Consider the following 7,196-nt stretch of genomic DNA (forward strand, 5'->3'; position numbering starts at 1 on the left):
TTTTTGCGACCATTTCGGTCCGCATATTCTTTTTGCTTGTCCTGTGCGCTTGCCATTGCGTCACGGACTTTACGTGTGATGGCTAATCGCTCATCCACAAAGCGTTGAGCCTCGCTCACGCTTTTAGCATCAAACTCGCCTATGATACCGCCAAGAGGTCGGTCATAAGGCGTAGTTTTATTGACCACTGCTAAACTGGCAGGGTCACTAGGGCAAGTTTCTGTCTTTGAGATGATACCCTCATGGGTCATCGTCATATCGACGAAACTATGTCCCTCTTTCGCACCGAGCATAGTGAGGGGCCCTCCCCCACTAAGACTCGGGCTGCGCACAAACGAGACTGGCGTCCGAGGATGGCGCAGTCCGTTAATATAAAACGGTGTCTCACCCGTACTGGCGTGGACACTGTTATTTATAGCGAACTCCACAAAGGGCAATTGCTTGCTCTAATCTTTGGGAGTTGCTATAGTGCGCAAGACATCCGCCACGACCTGATTGGCACGTTCTGTTTGGCCATCGGTCTGGGGATGATCTGCGACCGACATGTGAAGCTTGCTACCTAGCAGCTCGAACACATGCCGCCAAAATTCAGACGTAAAACGTGGATCCCGGTCCGATAGTTATGGACTCGGGTATCCCGTGTAGTCGGTAAACATGATCCAGGAACAAGAGAGCTGCCTCCTTGCCTGTGATCGATGTCTTACATGGTGCTAAATGAACCATCTAGTTCAGTCTGTCTACAAGGACGACAAGCCCCGTCCGATTCTTATGATTGGGCGGCATGCCAAACATGAAGTCCAGACTTAGTGACTTCCAACAGTTAATTGGAATCGGAAGCGGTTCCAGTGGCGCACTGTTGGACGGTGCAGGCTTAATGCGCTGACACTGTTCGCAAGAGCAAAATAGTTGGCCACCCATCTATATAGGTGTGGCCACTAAAATTCCTCTGACACTCGTAAGAATGTCTTTTTACGGCCCAGATGCCCACTAGGTGGCGCATCATCGAGCTCGTGAAGGATCATCAGCTTGAGATCTGTGCCATGACGCGCATAGATTCTCAAGGGATCATAAGGTGACAGCTGATGCCATGTTGTAAAGATTATTTGGGGTCTATATGTAACGGGGGGGGGGTTGTCGTTGGTAACGTTAGTTTTGTGTGGTACAACTAGGGATAATGCCTCTCACTATGATTATCGGTATTACCTTATCAATTTATGGGCCTGACACGAGTCAGCCACCACATGAGATCTTCTGTGGTAGTGCTAATTTAGATCAGAAGAGTCTAGTTTAGGCATACTAAAGAAGGTATTTTTATATTAAAATTAAGGGAGTTTAGTTAATCCTTGAGCTCAATTGTCGTAAGCGTTATAGAATAATTATGCAGCGTTTATAAAATTGCAGAAACGTTTAATTAAGCCTCATGAGCGAAGCCACTCGATCCTTATGATACCTGATGCAATTTTGTTTGTAACGAGGCACCTTTTGCCAGGACTGATAACAGTACAAGCCAACTTACACTGATAACAGTGGAGGTTAGGTGCCTCGATTAGTTCACACTTCTGACACTTTTTTTATTGGACCTCCTTTTTTGTTTCCAACTGTCCGAGTTCTGTGAACCTTCACTGCAAATTCATTTCCAATGCAAAATTTTTATTGCTTCCGTCGCTTCATCGAGTGTGCGATAACGTGCATCTGGTGGTATATGAATACTCATATCCTGTTATGGTAGGTGTACCGGGGCACCTTCACTAGTACTGATCAGTACAAATTGACCTTACACTAACTACAGTGTAGGTTAGTTGCCTCGAAACTTCACTTACACAAGGGTACAGATGAAGGTTTCTAAGTAGCTAAGGGGCTTCAGCTACCAAGGTAATTCAAAGTTTTAGAATTCGGGATAGTACAACTGTATTACTATATTAGTTTCCTACGTAACGATCTTCAATCTATTACAATACTTATTATATTAATATCTAACTAAGTATGGCGCCTCGATGCGCACCGCACAATCGTGTCTCGAAATGATTGGCGGGGTTAATTTAGACTTACATCAACCAACCAATAGAGCTAGGGTCTTATTGCATCTATAATACCAAATTTGGTATTATTGGAACTATTTAAGTCAAAATTAGAAGAGACAATAATTTTGAACCTCTTTGTTTATTTCCTCTTATAGGAAATAATTTTTGTTATTCCTCTTATAGAAAACAATACTTATGTAACGGGACACTCCGGGACACCCCGTTTCATCACCGTCCCCCTTAACCAAAGTCACTATAGTGACTGATGTAGGGTGACAGGAAATATTGTTATGTCCTTCCCAACAGACAATCGCTGTAGCTAAAGCGATTTAGCTTAGCTTTCAGGTGCGACGGAAGGTAAACCTTTCGTCCACCGAAGTGATCCAACAGCAGGCGACAATGGTCGTCCTGACTGTAGCTCCCTTTTATTTCAGAGGCCAATGAGCTCGTCACGTGGTATGCCTTCATGGCTGCCAACGTCGACGGCTGAAATTGTGCTTTCGCACTAGACACACTTTCCTGGTGTCTAACCTCGAAGTCTGGTCTGCGCGATAAAGCGTCAGCCAAGACATTCGACTTACCCGGCTTATATTCAACTTTGAAATTAAATTCAGAGAAGAATGTGAGCCATCTTGCCATTCTAGGCGAGAGGTGCGGTGAGTTTATTGCGGTCCGCAGTGATGCGTGATCCGTATAAACCACAAATGGTTCGGTGCCCAATAGGTGCACACGAAACTTGACAAGAGCATACTTTATTGAAAGTAGCTCTTTGTCATGCACAGGGTAATTCAGTTCCGCGGCTTTTAATAGCCGGGACTGATAAGAGATGACGCGGTCAACGCCGTCGTCATCCTTCTGCATGAGCGCGCTGCCGATTGCAAAATTACTTGCATCGCAGACGACGCTAAAGGGCTTATCCGCGTCTGGCAATGCCAAGACCGGTGCCTCTACAAGAGATTGCTTCACTGATGTGAACGCATCTTCTTGTTCTTTTAACCAAACCCATTCTGTGTCCTTTTTAAGGAGATCAGATAATGGTTTAGTTTGCTCCGCATAATTCTTGCTATACTTATGCAAGTAATTAGCGAGCCCTAGGAATTGGCGCAAATCCTTCACATGCCGTGGGATTGGCCATTCCTTTACTGATTTTACCTTGTCTGGGTCTGCTCGTACACCATGTGTACCAACGATGCAGCCCAGTACAGGTATCTCAGGGACCCCTATGACGCACTTTTGCAAGTTGACGTACAATTGGGCGTCCTTTAAAGTCTGCAACACAGCGTCTAAATGACGCTTGTGCGACTCTATTGCGCTCAGCCCGTCCTCGGCCCTACTATGCACGAATACATCGTCAAAGTAATGAGGCGCGTAGGCACGGTGCTGACGCATCACGTGAGCCACCACTCGGTTGAATGTCGCTGGTGCGTTTTTCAAACCTTGGGGCATCACAAGCCACTCCCAAAGCATACCGCTTGGGGTGCTTACTGCCGTTTTGGCTACATCGGACTCTCTCATGAGTACCTGATAGTANCTTGAGATCTGTGTCATGAGGCACATAGATTCTCAAGGGATCACAAGGTGACAGCTGATGCCATAACAGGCCATCGCTGTAGCTAAAGCGATTGAGCTTAGCTTTCAGGTGCGACGGAAGGGAAACCTTTCGTCCACCGAAGTGATCCAACAGCAGGCGACAGTGGTCGTCCTGACTGTAGCTCTCTTTTATCTCAGAGGCCAATGAGCTCGTCACGTGGTATGCCTTCATGGCTGCCAACGTCGACGGCTGAAATTGTGCTTTCGCACTAGACACACTTTCCTGGTGTCTAACCTCGAAGTCTGGTCTGCGCGATAAAGCGTCAGCCAAGACATTCGACTTACCCGGCTTATATTCAACTTTGAAATTAAATTCAGAGAAGAATGTGAGCCATCTTGCCATTCTAGGCGAGAGGTGCGGTGAGTTTATTGCGGTCCGCAGTGATGCGTGATCCGTATAAACCACAAATGGTTCGGTGCCCAATAGGTGCACACGAAACTTGACAAGAGCATACTTTATTGAAAGTAGCTCTTTGTCATGCACAGGGTAATTCAGTTCCGCGGCTTTTAATAGCCGGGACTGATAAGAGATGACACGGTCAACGCCGTCGTCATCCTTCTGCATGAGCGCGCTGCCAATTGCAAAATTACTTGCATCGCAGACGACGCTAAAGGGCTTATCCGCGTCTGGCAATGCCAAGACCGGTGCCTCCACAAGAGACTGCTTCACTGATTTGATCGCATCCTTTTGTTCTTTTGACCAAACCCATTCTGTGTCATTTTTAAGGAGATCAGATAATGGTTTAGTTTGCTCAGTATAATTCTTGCTATACTTATGCAAGTAATAGCGAGCCCTAGGAATTGGCGCAAATCCTTCACATGCCGTCGGATTGGTCATTCCTTTACTGATTTTACCTTGTCTGGGTCTGCTCGTGCACCATGTGTACCTACGATGCAACCCAGCACAGGTATCTCAGGGACCCCTATGACGCATTTTTGCAAGTTGACGTACAATTGGGTGTCCTTCAAAGTCTGCAACACAGCGTCTAAATGACGCTTGTGCGACTCTATTGCGCTCAGCCCGTCCTCAGCCCTACTATGCACGAATACATCGTCAAAGTCATCAACGAGATCCGACGTCAGTCGTGAGACTTGACCCTCGAGATCCGCAATACGTAGTTCAGCAGCGCTTGTGACTGAACGGACGAAGGAAAGGCAGCCGCGATTAGTTGGGCGAGATCGCCACTCCTATCGGGCGCCGCCTGCACTAATGGATGCGGGTGGGAATCAACGCTTCCTTGTTGGAAGGTTGCTTGCCCACCGCTCCGTGAGGCAAGGGTATTAGATCCTCGTCCACTGGCAAGTTTATTCGAAGCGTTTTGACTCTTGAGAACCGATCGATACACTACGGATTGATGTGCCCGGCTTGGTGGCTGCCTATGGAAAGGAGCACCAGCTGAGGCCTCTTCGCTAGTCTCAAATGGACTAGCAGATGCAGAGTTGTGAAAAGTTGTATATGACTACTCTTACCTTAACATTTTCATAATGAAGCGGCTCAAAAAGCATACTTCTCAAACGTTCGTCATTGATATCTAGCCATCGCTCGGAATCTTTCCACGTCTTGGAGCTCCAGAGATTTCATTTTTTGAAAAAAATAATGTAATAAATAGGGGGTACAGTACCACCCATGATTTCTTACACATGCAAGCGGGCGAAATTAATTCGTTGCGACCGCTGTTTCATCGCATCGGAATTCGGATGAATGCGGCGCAACAATTCCGCCTCGTATTGGTCGGGCGTTTCATTTTAAAGCAACGCAACACGACCGGGATCGGGAAAACACGCCCAAGCGAATTTCCCTGAGCCCTCCAAGAATTAAAGACGTCATAATAATTATGTGCGTCTACAAGAGCGCGCTCTAGGAGCGACGCTCTTGGCCCGTTTAGACGAGGCCATTTAGATGGAGGGGCATCAGTGATATGCCACCCGTCACATAGCCACGTTAAAAACGACTGGGCTCGTGACACCGACTAAGCACATTAATATGTCGTCGCCGGAGCTTTAGGCTCAGAATCCTCTATGTCAGAGCCATTATGGATAATGGTCTGAGAATATGGCGTTGTGGTTATACCCAAAGAAGAAGTGGCTGCGCCTTTATGGGCAGCGCTCTCATTAATCGTCGCTGCGCCATCCAGCGCAGACGACGAGACAGCATTCGTAAATGTTGCTGTCTCCATGTTGTGAGCCATGAGAGAAGTTTGGATGGGCAATATTGCGCCATCATCCTTCCTCATGACTCGTTTACCTCACCCGGCGACGCTCGACTTACAGTCGGCGTCACCATCGGTCTCCTTAGACGGATGGGTATGTGACCTCATTTGGGTCTACATACTCTTTCAGACGACCCACGTAAAATACGGGGTGCGTCTTCATATACGAAGGAAGGGTGAGCCAATAATTTAGGTATCCAACCTCTACTTCCGTAAAGGGCCCAATGAAATGCGGCAACAACGTCGTAGTACCACTAGGTAGTACAGATATAGCATTCTTAGGTAGCCCACTCTGAGGCCTTACCGCGTAGATGCGACATGGCGTACAACACCACCCGGCTGTCGTCCTCGATGAGCCGCATTGCTCCACGGCTAAAAGCCAGTGGATAATCGTGTGCGCTGCAGTTCCATCGAACTTGGGCTGGTCCATCCGAATGGGCCTCGGCTGATGCGGCCGGAAAGAGAGCATCTCAACAGTCCTGTTGAGAGCCTCGCTCCGAGCCTGCTCATGCCTCAGCTCATCCTGAGTCTGAGTGACGGACTCCGCCGCAGCATGGCTCTGTGCCTCGGACGCGGCCCTCCGCTGTCCGAGCACAAATGCCTCAAACTGCTCCAACTGAGCAACATGTTGCTCAGGAGGACTACCCAGGAGCCTGGCCAGGGCTTGTTCACCAAGTCCCTGCGCCATTAGCCCTGCCACCTCCCGATGATGTTCGGAGAGGTGGGGAAAATGAGCCCAATCAATGTTGAGGCTCATCCTCACGTACACACGCAGAGATGCGGGTCGTGGGAAGGATTTCAAGTGCTACCAAGTGTAGGCGGGCACGTCGTAATGCGGCCACGCTCTACTTAGCACACACCCTAGCACAGCGAGGAAGCGGTTTGCACCTGCTTCTCTTGCGTGCAGTGAGGTAGTTGTGGTGGGCGCGCAAGCGACCTCACCCAACACACTAAGAACTCTGGTGAAGTGACGTCACGGGAGCGGTAATCCGTCTCCTCGTGCGCACTTACCAAGTAGGTAGTAAATTTCAGACTGATTTATATTTAATAGAATTAAATACAAATACCTATTTTTACCAATTAAAATGATATCTCTATAGATATCATTTAATATGTATTGCGAGCGTATCTTTATAGATACCTCGCGTAACTGATGACGCTAGCCGTCATCATGGATGACGCTGGGCGTCATCCCTCCTAATGTGAATGCACCCATGTGCATCACATCCACAAGGGTTGGTCACAAATGTGCACCACACCCGAGTGTTGGGTCTAATTACTATTATTTAGTAATTGACCATCCCCTTAAGTACCAAATGTACTTAATGGGGACTGTGTAACATTAGGGCAACTCTAGCCCGTTACAATTACTATA

Source organism: Bremia lactucae, linkage group LG3, assembly GCF_004359215.1.
Source record: "Bremia lactucae strain SF5 linkage group LG3, whole genome shotgun sequence".
Taxonomy (NCBI): Eukaryota; Oomycota; class Peronosporomycetes; order Peronosporales; family Peronosporaceae; genus Bremia; species Bremia lactucae.